Source organism: Equus asinus, chromosome 17 (genome assembly GCF_041296235.1).
Source record: "Equus asinus isolate D_3611 breed Donkey chromosome 17, EquAss-T2T_v2, whole genome shotgun sequence".
NCBI classification, from domain to species: Eukaryota; Metazoa; Chordata; class Mammalia; order Perissodactyla; family Equidae; genus Equus; species Equus asinus.
In genome coordinates, this window is record NC_091806.1 from 20465591 (window position 1) to 20480550 (window position 14960).

At 34.8% G+C, this 14960-nt stretch overlaps 1 pseudogene; it reads right to left on the minus strand.

Moving 5' to 3' along the window:
- Positions 1-8899: 8899 nt before the first annotated feature.
- LOC139040551 (olfactory receptor 4A47-like) lies at positions 8900-9830 on the minus strand (annotated as a pseudogene).
- Positions 9831-14960: the final 5130 nt, after the last annotated feature.

The window sequence follows — 14960 nt, forward strand, 5'->3', positions numbered from 1 at the left end:
TCATAATAGTTCAAAGACCTAAAATACTAGCTAAAACTATAAAACTCTTAGAAGAAAATTTAGACTCAGCAACGATTTCTTGGGTATGAGACAAAAAGTACAGGCAAGAAGAGAAAAAATACATAAATTGTGCCTTAAAATTAAGAACTTTTGTGCATCAAATGCTCTGTCACAGAGTGAAAAGGCAACACACAGAATGGGAGAAAGATTAGCAAACAATCTATCTGATAAGGTGTTAATGTGCAAAATATATAAAGAACCTCCACATCTCAACAACGAGAAAAGAAATAAAAGAAATAACTGACCAAAGTTGAGAAAAGGATTTTAATAGACCTTTCTCCAAATAAAACATATAAATGTCCAGTAAGCATACGGAAAGATATAAACATCACTAATAATTATGGAAATGCAAATCAAAACCATAATAAAATACAGCTTCCCACCCCTTAGGATAACTACTATGAAAAAAACAGAACATAGCACACATAAGAAAGAGAATGGAGAAATTGGGACAATAGTGCATGGCTGGTGGGAATGTACAATGATGTAGCTGCTAGAGAAATGCTGTGGTTTTACCTCAAAAAATTAAGCAAAGAATTATCATATGATTAGCAGTCCTGCTTTTGGATATATATCCAAAATAACGGAAAACAGAAACTCAAACGCCCTGCTATTTCTACACCCATTTTCATGGCAGTATTAATTATAATAGCCAGAAAGTAGAAACAAAGGAAGTGTCTACTGACAGATCAATATATAACTAAAATGAGACGTGCATACAATGGAATATTTTCAGCCTTGGAAAGGAAGGAAATCTTGATACATGTTAAAACAAAGATTAACCTGCAATACATTATTCTAAGGTAAATAAGGCATTCGCAAAAGGACAAAGACGTGTGATTTCAATTACATAAGTTACATAAAGCAGTCAAATTCATAGACAGAAAGTATGAATGTTGGTTTCCTGGGGCTCAGGGAGGGGGAATGAGGAATGTTTATTTTATTTATTTATTTATTTTTATTTTTATTTATTTATTTTTTTTTTTGAGGAAGATTAGCCGTGAGCTAATATCTGCTGCCAATCCTCCTCTTTTTGCTGAGGAAGACTGGCCCTGAGCTAATATCCGTGCCCATCTTCCTCTACTTTATATGTGGGACGCCTACAACAGCATGGCTTGCCAAGCAGTGCCATGTCCGCACCTGGAATCAGACCAGCGAACCCCGTGCTGCCAAAGCAGAACGTGCAAACTTAACCACTGCTCCACTGTGCCAGCCCCAAGGAATTATTGTTTAATGGATGTGGACACTCAGTTTTAGAGGAAGAAAAATTTCTGGAGATGGATGGTGGTGATGTTTGTGATGTATGTGAATTAATTTAATGATCACATGAACTGGACACTTAAAATGGTTAAAATTGCAAATTTGTTATGTATATTTTACCACAATTTAAAAATAAATTTAAAAATTACAGTAATTTCATCAATAGGCTCTTGATGTGAACATAATAGTTCAAAGTACATGTCAAGATCATTGACTTCAGATATACCTGCGTAATTTTTTTAAAAGGTAGACATAATCCAACAACAAAATTACTAAATTAAAATCTCCATTGCTGTGTCCTGAGAATCTGCATTTTATGAGAACCCTAAATGATCCTGAGAAAACACAGCCTTGGCTTATCAATGGAGAAGGTGGTGATTGGGTGCAAAAATAAAAACATGCAGTGCACAAAGACTAAGATGACCTCAGGGATCTGAGAGACACAGGTCAACAGGGCTTTGCAGCTCCCCTCAAAGCTATAGGTCCACACATGAATGGTCTATGACGTTGGAGCGAGAGACAGGCAGCCAGACTGAAGAGGATCTGAATGGTTGCAAGGACAAAGCCTCTGCCTCATGCCACTAGAGATAGAAAGCTACTTCCTGTCACTCAAAGTGCAGGGGTTCATAGTACATAGGAAATCAGATGATTTCATAGTACAGGACTTTCCAGATGGTCACATAATGGTCAATCGCAACCACCATTGGTAGAATGATCTCAACACCACCAAAAGATGCTTAGCAAACACTTTGATCATCCACTTCCTGAAAAAGACGGTTTTCCTTAAAGCAAAAGTGTCAGCTATTGGGGCCAGCCCAGTGGCATAGCAGTTAAATTCACACATTCCTCTTTGGCAGCCTGGGGTTCGCCAGTTTGGATCCCAGGTGTGGACCTGCACACCACTTGTCAAGCCATGCTGTGGCAGGTGTCCCACATATAAAGTAGAGGAAGATGGGCACAGATGTTAGCTCAGGGCCAGTCTTCCTCAGTGAAAAGAGAAGGAGTGGCAGCAGATGTTAACTCAGGGTTAATCTTCCTCAAAAACAAAAAAAGTGTCAGCTATCATTTATGGGTCATGGGTGAAGAAGAGCAGCTACCTATAAGGGATAAGTAGCACAGGCAGGAAATGGAAGCACTACCCAAGGGAATAAAAGATGCCTTGTTAAAGGAAAAGATCTATTCTCTTCATAACTAGCAGTTCTCAATACTCCCAAGACACAAACTCTTCCTAAATTAATCTTCTTAAATTGAATCATATAGAAAACAATAACTTAACTTTGTTTTGTCATCAAACTACCTTAAACTTATTTTAACAATTGTAAGCTTAATTTAAATTTAAACATATTTCTTATTTAAATTCAAACACTATTTTATTTTAAACTTAATTTTGAAACATAATGAGGGACTGCTAGTTGCATCATAAATCAAAATGTGTTATATATTGAAGCAATTATGTGTCAATTGGTACCTAAATGAAGAGATCAATGAAATAGAGGCCACAATCAGATCCTAACATATATGTGACTTTAGACAGTAGTCAGAACTTGAAATCAATGACAAAAAGATAATTATGCAACTATAAAGAAACTAAAATTTAGAAAAAAACCTAAAATTCAATCCCTATTAAACTCCTCTATCAATATAAATTCTAGGCGGATGAAAAGTGACAGAAAATAAGAGGGAGAATACCACTATGGATAAGGTAATCAGAGAACGTCTTTCTTAAAAGATGACGTTGAAGCTGAGATCCAAAGGAGAGGAAGTTGCTTCCATTGGAAGCGCTGTTGGGCCGGCCCGGTGGCGCAGCGGTTAAGTGCGCACGTTCCGCTTCTCGGTGGCTCGGGGTTCACCGGTTCGGATCTCAGGTGCGGACATGGCACCACTTGGTAAAAGCCATGCTGTGGTAGGCGTTCCCCATATAAAACAGAGGAAGATGGGCATGGATGTTAGCTCAGGGCCAGTCTTCCTCAGCAAAAAGAGGAGGATCGGCAGTAGTTAGCTCAGGGCTAATCTTCCTTATAAAAAAAAAAAATTGGAAGCTCTGTTACATGTAGAGTCTCGATGTGGAGAAGAGTTAAGCAAGTTCAAGGCACTGAAAGGTCAGTTACATGGACGTAATAGGGAAAGGAGAGAAGAAAAGAAGCTGAAATTGAAGAGATGAATAGGAACTGTAGTCTTCAAGGCAGTACAGAGCTTAGTAAGGAATTTTGATTTTATTTAAAGTGACAGTAAATAGCTTGGACAATTTTTTCTTAATTGAGGAAAGCTTCCATCTAAAACATTTCAAAATTAAGATAGGACATAGCTTTTAAAAAAAATTGCTTTTCTTAAAATTGCTACCAAATCACATGTTATACTATACTGAGAGGATTAAAAAATATCCCAGTTATTTGTTTCTTTTTGAGCACTAAGCACAATCCATGCAGACAGAGTAGGTGTTCAGTAAAATTTACATGAATATACCAATAGCTCTCTACAGTATCACCAATTTTTCTGCTCACAAACTTACTTATAGTCCTTTATGACTCCCTTCTTTCTTATGTGTAGGGAAAACAGAAACAGGGACAACTATCTAGCAGATAAAATAAAATGCTTTACACAAGACTCCATCCCCAACTGTATGAAACAGTGAGTGACTTCCCAAAAACTTTGAATGCACTCAGACATTTTGTTAGTGTCCCAGAGGATGTAATATCCAAAATAAAATCCAGAGGCCTACATTTTCCAGATCTCCTTGACAATCGAGTACAGACATGTGACTTTGGTTCTGCCAACCAAAATCATCTGTGCAAGTCTTTAAATTGGAAATTAGTTATCTGAGGCTGGGTTCTGGTACGGCGTCAATAGAGTCAGAGTGGTCCCTAGGTCAGGGCACTGATGGCACCTTTGCAATTAGTCAGTCATGGTGTCAGCAGAGGCAGCATGTCCTTTAGCATGCCAGCCCTGTCAGGTGTGCTTATGCAAATTGTTCCTTGCCACTCAGATTAGAATCTGTGACTCTAGACCATCCAAAGATTCTTTATGCTATAATTTCATATAGTAAGTCCTTTCTAATTAATCTCTCTAGATATGATTCTGTCTCTTCAGATAAGATCGCTGACATATACCAAACTAATATAAAATTCTCCATTTCAATTTATTCACCAAGGTGGAATACCATCAATATCAGAAGCATTCCAGTTAACAAGGCTTTCTTTTACCAATTCATTTATTCTAAAGAGTGGTACATGGAGCTGATGGCAATTTATTGAGTAAATATTTATTAAGCATTTATTCTGTACCAGTCTCTGTCCTCGGTGCTTGGAGATGCAGTAATGAGAAAAACAAGTAATACCTCTACTTTTATGGAGTTTATGTACGAGTTGAAAGATAGAAACAATAAACAGATAAATCAGATGGTGAAAATCCTGTAGAAAAAATTAACAGAGTTGTTTGATAAACGGTAACTCAAGGAGAAAGAGGATGACTTTGCATGGATGGTTAAGAAAGTCCTCTCTTAGAAAATGGCAGTTGGACTGAAAACTGAGTGATAACAACGAGCGAGTCATGTGGACCTCTGGAAGGAAAGCATTTTAGAAATAAAGAAGAGATAGTACAAAGGCCCTGGGGCAAGAATGAAGCCATTGGGACTGAAACATAGGCACCATGGGAGACTGTGGTACTGGATAAGTTTATGGAGATGTGTGTTTGGGTGGCAGCAATTGTGCATAGTCTTATAGACTATGGAAAGCCCAGTTATATTTTCATGCAAATTTGGTTAAACAGATAGCCTTCTGTCTACAACTGTGCTTAACTCAGCATCTTGAAGTAATATTTGCTTAAATATCTATGATTTATGTGTATTATATATATATATAACATTTTATTTAGCTTCATCCTGATTTAATTAGAACTGAATTTATTAAACAAGATTAAGGTTGTTTCATGATCTTTGAGACAGAAGAGACAAAAGTAGATAATGATAATCCTACAGGTCAGATAAAATTCCCTTTCCCAGATACAGAAATTCATCTCTAGTGGTTTTACTCATGACCGTCAGCTCATTGTCTTTCATCCCTGGACATGGTTAGATAAATGCTGTAAATTCTTCCTCTTGGGTCTTCTTTGAACACCCAGTCTAGCATGGCCCCCTGCCTCTGAGTCACACTCTGTTAAATCACTCCTTTATTGTTTTAGAAATTTTACTCTCTTTATCTTTTTCATATATGTTTACTTATTTTTTTGCTTATCTCTCACCACTAGAAACTGTTTCTTTATTCAGGAATGATCATTATTATGATATTTGCCAAAGTGTTTAAGAGTGGAAGTTCTGAAACTAAACTACGGGTTCAAATCCTACCTTAGGTATTTGCCAGCTCTGTGACCTTGGGTAAGTTATTTAAGTTTTCCAAACTTCAGTACATTATTCTGGAAAAAGGATTAATGGTAGCTTTTTCATAAGCCTCTTATGAAGATTATATAAAGCAATGCTTTCATAGCTTATGCCACATTGTAGTACATAAATAATAATCTTTAACACAATTGTATTTGTCACATGTTTTTTATTTGACATTAAAAAGTTCATTCAATTATGAGGTTTTCCTTAAGCTAATTTTAATTTGGGTGACACTGACATTTTTGAAGTAAGCTATTCAGAGTTAATCTCATCCACCTTACATTAATTTTATTAGGCTTACATTCAGATTTCTGAAAGTTTCTCATGGGCTTAATATATTATCTACACATAATTGAATCATAAAAATAATCACACAGTTCAAAAAAGTTAGACAAACCAGACATTGCTGTAGAAGGGAGGGAGGCAACAAACACAGTTTTAATTAACACAGACATTAATAAAGCAGCTACTGAGTGCCAGACATTGTCCTGGATGCTTTGCATACATTATTTCGTCTAATACTTAAAATAACTCTATGAAGTAAGTACTACCTTTTCATTATATTTAATAACTGAGATTAAAATAAGATTCCGAGATCGAGGCACACATGCAGTGATACATTAACTAGTGAGATGGAATATGATCTTAACTCAGTTGACTCCAAACTACCAACTTCTTCTACATCCTCTGGACTCCACTTCTTACAGAACTTCCAAGGCTGAATAATGGCCCTAAGAGCTCATACACAACTGCTTGAACTTCAAGGAAGTAATCATATTGGTGATAATTTGTATTAGGATACTCATACAAGAAGATACCTTTCCAACTAAGAAGAAAAAGACAGGGCAAGTTCCACACTCATCCAGAAGTTGGCTCAGTACAAGTCAATATATTTTGCCTTAAAAACGCTTTTATAATGTTTCAATGTGTCAGACACTGTTATTAGCATATAACAAATATTTACTCATTTAAGTGGCCCAACAAATTTAGGAGATAGGTACTATCATGTCTGTTTTTACAGATGAAGAAAAAATGGCACAGAGAATTTTAAAAATTTCCCAGGTCACATTCAAACAGGAAATTTGACTCCAGAGCCTTCTCTTAACCAGTGCACCCTACTATCTTCCCTAAACAAATATCTTCCTTCATTTCAACAGTTCATATTCTGGTTGCCTGCTCCATTGACCTCAGATTCATAATAAAATGACCTTTAGACCACTCACAAAGGACTTGTCATAAGAAAATCAGGCCCACAAATGGCTCGGCCCCAAGAACATGGAGGCACAGGGCAAATGTAGATTAGAAAACCAAGAGACAGAGGTTCAGTAATGGCCGAAGAAGTTGGAAACCATTCCAGTCCCCAAGAGCTTCTAAAATGACAGTCAGCTTTCAGAATATTCTTCACAACAGGAAAATGTAGTGTACTATTCCTTCTAAAGCTCACAAAAGATTACATTAATTAATATTTCTATTGTACTTTCAGATACTCCAGTAAGAATGAATGTTCACAATAACTAGCATCTATTAAGCATTCAGTGGCCCTAAGAGTTTTACAAGGATTATTTATTTGATCTTGATAATGTCGTTATCATTACTCTTGAATTGAATCCTCAAGACATTGTGTTTTGTGAAATTCACACTATGGGTGAAAAAGTTAAGTTTTATCTCAGGACTGTCTCACTCAAATAGTATGCTGTAAAATTTCTAATCATATTATATCATATCATGATTAAAATAATCATAATAATATATCATTCTAATATACTAAATCCTTTCATGCATGTCTCTGAAATGTGCTTACAAAATGATTGAGAAAATCTTCTTCACACGCCCAAACCATGAAAAAAAGGCTGTCAGTGTGAATGACTAGTTAAGATAAAAATAATAGTGAGTTTTTGCCCAAATAATGTAATAAGAATAAATGGTAGATCTTCTGTTTGAGGGCAGAAGGAGTAAGAATCAGCCCAAATGTGGCAGAAGATTAAAAAGTATAAAAAGAGAATATGGAAAATGCAGACGTAAAACATTCTTATATACGAAGTTTTTTTTTGTAATTGCAAAGACGATGAGTTTGCTTTGCATGATTTATCAAAATGTAAGCACTTTATTATTCCCAAAACTTTAGCTGTGAAGGATACTTCCCAGGAAATGCCTTAATAAGGTGCTGCCAGACGAAGATAGCAGATGAGGACATCACAGGCCTTAGATTCCCCACAGGAATATGGGGAGAAACACTGAACTGACTAAAATAACTTTAGAGGAGCTTGAGAAACTAGCTAAAGATATATAGAAACCAAACAAATTTCCAACCAATAAAAAGCCACATTCAAAATGGTAGGATATTATGGCATGATTATGGCAAAGATTATTACTTGAAGAATCTTACAAACTGAGTACAGTGACTGCATCTAGAGTAGAACTGGGAGTCTCTGATGAGGGATGGGTAAGAAATCGATTCTATACTATTACCATTCTGTATGGATTCCATTATTTATATTTAATATATTAATTCACAATTAATGAACTAATTAATAATAAATAAAATTAATAAATAAAATAAACATTCAATTTAATTAATTAAAAATTAAATATTATTGAAAATTAAATTTAATCAATAAAATTGATTCATTATCTACTACATTGTCAATTTTTATTTAAAAAAGGAAAATATGACTAAAAATTTCATGTGTGATGCAAATGAAATTGAAAAACTGGGCTGGTCTATATAACATTAAATATTTTAACTAGTACAATAAATAAAAAGAAGACAAAGGACAAGAATCTGACTAAAAATAAAACTAAGAATGAGAAAGAAATAAAAATAAATACAGAAATTAATTACTAATTAGCATTACTCTAGATATTTCATTGACTAATTCATGACATATTATTTGTTAGCTTCTCACTTTGCATGCATTTCAGATTTCTAGCTACAGGGATAAGCAAGGCATTATAGAGCTTACATTCTATCAAGGACACCCTTACTAATAGCACAAACATATGTTCATTTTTAATTATAATTAAAGCACATTCCTGTATACATATATTAATTATATACATATTATTTACACAATTATAGTTCATTCTTTAATTATAATTACCATAAACCCTGTGGAGAAAAAAAAGTTTGCATCAGATTTAAGAAAATTCCTGCATACCAAGGAGACTGTTCTCAATGTCAACTCCTCATGGTAAATGGTAAACTTATTTATTATCAGGTATAACTTTTCTTATCCAGAGCTTCTTCATAGTACTTGTCATCTCTGAATTTCTCAGAGTGTAGATTAGTGGATTGAGCATGGGAGTTATGATTGTGTAAAACACACTCAGTAACTTGTCAATGGGGAAGGTCTCTGCAGGTCTTGCATACATGAAAATACAGGGAACAAAGAAGAAGACAACCACAGTGATGTGGGAACCACAGGTCTGGAGGGCTTTCCACCTCCCTTCCTGACTAAGGTTCTTTAGAGAGTACAAGATGACACCATAAGAGATGAGCAAGAGCAGAAACACAACAGTGCAGATCAGTCCTCCATTGGCCACCACTAAGAGGCCAATGACATATGTGTCAGTACAGATGAGCTTCAATAAGGGGTACATGTCACAGATAAAGTGATCAATGACATTAGGGCCACAGAATGGGAGCCCATAAATAGTACTAAGTTGAATTGCCGAGTGCAGAAGACCTCCACCCCAGGACACTACCAGTAGCACAACACACACCCAATGCCTCATGATAACCAAATAATGCAAGAGCTTACAGATGGCCACATAGCGGTCATAGGCCATCACCAACAGAAGAAAGATCTCTGACCCACCAAAAAAGTGCTCTGTAAAGAGTTGAGTCATACAAGATTGGAAAGATATAGTATTTGTCCCAAAGAACAAGTCTGAAATCAACCTTGGGGTAATGACAGAGGAAAAAGTGGCATCCATAAATGATAATCTAGCAAAGAAAAAAGTACATCGGTGAGTTCAGTGTCTTACTGGCAATTACAGTCACGACAATGAGCATGTTACCCACCATGGTCAAAATGTAGAAAAGCAAGAACATAACAAAAAGGACTTTCTGCTCCTTTGGATTCTGTGTGAGGCCCAAGAGGACAAAGTAAGTCACATTGTTCTTTGGTTCCATCTAGTCTTTACAGATGCTGACTTCATATGCTAGAAGCAGTTTATCTATAAAACAAGGGGAAAGCTTTTAAATGCATTATAAGTTTAATCTTATATTAATTCATTCAATTTTTAAAAACTCTATATTGAGTATGTATTTGTGTCAAACATGTTGTAGACATTGTGACCACCAAGTTGAATAAGACATAGTTCCCTACCCTCAGTGATAGGATGCATAATAAGATATCAGTCAATTCCAGACCAATGTAATATGTGCTATTATAAAAATATTCATGCAAAGCTAATAGTCAACTTGTAGGAAGATATCAATCAAACTACAATCAGGGAAAATTTCTCAGAGGAAGCAATGCTTTAGCTGTTTAAAGGAAAAAGAAAAGAACAAGAGAATATGGGAAGGAAATTCCTGAAAAGATGCACCATTCATAAAATCACAAAAGCGTAGTACTAGAGAACCATTAAGGCAATTTACATATCCAAAGTGAATAGATCAAATTATGAAGGGAAAGTCACTGCCCTCAATTGTCTCAGTTTTCTCTGAAACCTCTTTCTTAGAGTCTTTGGGTGGATGATCCACCCTTTCCTGGCCAATAAATGCTGAAGCACTTCAATATTGTGTCTCCAGCCCATACCTCCCCCTAATTTTCAAAGGTGTATTATCAACATCTCCAATTTTGGACATCTCCAATTGGATATCAATTTTGTTTTTATGAAACCAAATTTTTAATTTTCTACAAAAAACATCAATGCTCCTCATCTCATTAAATGCTACCACCTTCCATGTAATAATATAGGCAATAAATCTCAGTGTCCTTTCCTCCTTTACACTTTCATATTAATTTAGTGATACATTTAACAAGTCTTGTTTAGTCTACTTTCTAATATATGACAAATTTTATCATTTCCCAGCACTTATTTTCTTCCTGTCTCAATGAAATAGCCTCCTGCCAAGGCTCTCCACGTTGATTCTGCCCTCCAACAAATTCTCCCAAAGCAGCTGAAATGATCCTTGTAAAATCTTATTGTGATTGTATCACTCCACAGCTCAAAACTCATACAGTGGATTCCAAACACACTCTCACAATTTAATGTATCACCTGTAATATTTATAGTAACAAGAATTGTAATGCCTACTTCATAGTTGAAGAAAGTGAGATTCAGAACTTCTAATTAATTTTCCCAAGGTCACAGATGTTTAAGTGAGAAAACTTGGTTTAGAGTCTGTTCAATTTCTTTCAAAGTGATTTAATTTCTTAGAAAATGAAGAAATTCACACAATTGTGATTCCTGGTTCCCACTATCTACTGTTAGTCTTACCTTGTGGTGGCTTGTTCACAATCTGAAGGAAGACTTTTTACCTCATTCACAGGGGCCCTGGAATTCTTCTTTCATCCACTATGACGGTGGAGAACAAAAAGCTGCATTATAACTTGAAGATATATTTTCCTTCATATGGCTATCTGTCCATTTTCTTCATGGAGTCTTCTGATTATTTAGAAGATTCTTTTTATTTGCACTGTAGATTCTTTAATAGTAATTACATGGTGCACACAGAAAAACAAAAATTTTCATGTTAGGATAATTTATCAAAAAGGCAATAAATTCTATTTTGCATAAGAAGTTAAAAACTGGCCCTTTCCCCAGGGAAATTTTTCTGGAGTAACTTCTTTCCTACTAACTTCAAAAGAGAAAAATACCATTCAATTGTTTAGCCCTTCTTATTCTGTGGTGTTGGTATGGCCAGACTATTTGACTTGAGACTTTAACAGATATTTTTGTGCTTTTTTAAATGTCATGCATTAAGCCCAACAAAGGACCTCCTGAAGATTTTATATCAGTTCTTAAAAGGATAGCATCTTCTTTCTGACAGGGGCAAAGACCACTGGATATTCTATCCCTTTGAACACATTTATCATTGAGTCCTGGAATTGGAATACATCCAGACTAATTCTTGCTTAATTAAATTCACTGGGATTTTCCACAGAATTTAAAATAACATCTATATGGAAAGATACTAATAGGCCAAATCACATAATGAAGATTAAAACGATGTAGTATGGAAAAAAAATAGCTTTAGAACCATTATAAGACTATTGTAAATCAAGAATAAAATATCAGCCAAATCATTTTGTTCCAGTGAATATTATCAAGTATTTCCCCACTTGCCTTGACAAGTTCTTAATTCCTTTTATTTAATGCTCAATTTATTCTGCTTTCAAGTTTGGTAACCTATGTTAAAAAATTTTGTCACCAATATAGATGTAATAAGTGATTATTCATCAATTATTAATTATTGTTTTCAAAATTAAGACCACCTATTTTATGCCAGTGTCAACTTAAAAAGCAAATTTGCCTATTTTTAACCTTATAATGAGTCTCTTTGGGAATAGAGAAAAGAATTGCAATTCAGGATATGGCAGGTCACAGGCAAATCCAGAAAACAAAGGAGGGGAGTTGCTTTTATAGAGAAAAAGGGGGAGTAGGGAAAGGCTGTTCTAAATGCAAGTCCATTGGGGCAAAGTAACAGTTAGGGAGGCAATGACTTTTCATTGGCTGAGCTATAGCACCTTTTATTGGCTGGGCTGTTGCCAGTGGGGAATGAAAACTTTCCTTCAATAGTAAAGTAGCTTTACTTCCTGTTGAAGATGCAAGCTTAATCTCTTCCTGTTTGATGTAATTGATGATGTATTCTAGACCATGAAAGCTCCTTCTACAGGCCTTCCTGACTGCAATTTAGATAAGGTTTCTTTGGTTAACTTCCACACCAGGAACTGTGCTATGAGTGTGGACACAGCAATTAATAAAAAAGGGAAAAAAATCACGTAACAGTTCCTTCCTTCTCAGACCTTATATTCTTGTAATAGAGTCAGTCAATAAATAAGGGTGCAGTTTAATAAAGTGATGATAATTTTATTCAGTGCTTATAAGACAGCAAACATGGTACTGTGACAGAAGATAAGAGGGAGAATTCTACTACAGGTAAGATTATCAGAGGTCTTTTTTTAAAGGTGATGTTTAAGCCAAGACCCAAGTGATAGGAAGTTGCTACCATTGGAAGCACTGCTAAATGTAGTAATACCAACTTAAATTAATTAATTAAGTAAAATATTTCACCTCAGAGATGACATGATCTATATGTAGAAAACTAACACTTTCACAGGAATTTTTATTGCAGGACTATGTTGAAAAGGAGTGATGAGAGTGGTAACTCTTGTCTTGTTCCTGATTTTAGTGGGAAAGCTTTCAAACTTTCACTGTTGACTATAATGTTAATTGTGGATTTGTCCTATATAGCCTTTATTATGTTGAGGTACATTTCTTCTATATCCAATTTGTTGAGAGCTTTTTATCATAAAAAAGTTTTGAATTTCCACACTATCCATGAAAACCCAAAGGGAAAATTAAGGAGACAATTTCATTTACAACAGCATCAAAAAGATAAAATACTTAAGAAAAAACTCAACCAAGGGAGCAAAAATGTGGCACACTGAAAACTACAAAATGTTGCTGAAAGATATTACAGAAGAGAAAAAATAAATGGAAAGACATTCATGGACTGGAAGATTTAATATTATTAACAGGTCAATATTACCTAAAGTGATCGATAGACTCAATGCAATTCCTATTAAATCCCAAAAGTGTGTTTTGCAGAAATAGACAAATCCATCCAAAAATTCATTTGGAATCTCAAGGGACTCCCAATAGCCAAAACAATCTTGAAAAAGAAGAACAGAGTTAGAGATCTCATACTTCCTGATTCTAAAACTTACTATGAAGATATGTTAATTAAAACAGTGTGGTATTGGCATAAAGACAGGCATACAGACTAATGGAATAAAATACAGCTCCTAGAAAGAAACATTTGTGTGTGTTTTCAAATGACTTTTGATGTGGGAGCCAAGAGCATTCAATGGGGAAAGACAACCTGTTCAAAAAAATGTGCTGTGAAAACTGGATATCTAAAAGCAAAGGAATGAAACTGAACCCTTAACTTACGTGAAATGCAATAATTAACTCAAAATGGATCAAGGACCTAAAATATTAGCTAAAACTAGAAAAATTTTAGAAGAAAACATAAAAGAAAAGGTTCATAATGTTGGATTTGGCAATAATTTCTTTGACACAAAATGCACAAGCCAGGAAAGAAGAAATAAATGAATTGTACTTCTTCACAATTAGGAAATTTTATGCATGAAATGGCACTATAACAGAATGAAAAGGCAACACACAGATTTGGAAAAATGATTTGCAAACAATAAATGATAAGGTATTAAAATGTAGAATATATGAAGAACTTTTGTGTCTCAACAACAAAAACAACATTGAAAATGAACAAAGGATTTGGATAGACATTCCTCAAAAGAAGATATATAAATGACCAGGAAAAACATGAAAAGATGAACAATGTTAATTTTCATTAGAGTAATGCAGATCAAAATTGTGATCATATACCATTTCACACCCATTAGGATAGCTATTATTTAAAAAAAAAAAGAAAAAAGAAAATGACACATGCAGCAGATAATCTAGAGAAATTGAAATAATTGTGCACTGCTGATCAGAATGTAAAATGATCTATCTCCTATGGAAAATGCTATGGTACTTCCTCAAAATTTAAGCAAAGAATTATCAAGTGATTCAGCAGTTCTACTTTTCGGTGTATTTCCAAAATAATGGAAAGCAGGGACTCAAACACCCTGCTCTTTCTATACTCATTTTCATGGCAGTATTATTTACAATAGCCAGAAAGTAGAAGCAACCCAAGTGTCTACTGGTAGATAAATTTATGTACAAAATGAGGCATATGCCTATAATGGAATATTATTCAGCCTTGAAAAGGAAAGAAATACTAATACATGCTAAAACATAGATTAACATACAATGCATTATCTTAAGTGAAGTAGGGCAGTCACAAAAGGACAAAGATTGTATTATTGCACTTACATGAGGTTCTTAGTCAAATTCATAGACAGAAAGCAGAATGTGGGTTGTCTGGAGCTCAGGAGAGGGGAAAGGGGATTACTGTTACACAGTTGTGCAGTTTCAGTTTGGGAAAATGAAAAAGTTCCAGAGAAAAATGGTGATGACATTGGCATAACAATGTGAATTAACTTAATATCACTGAACAGTACAC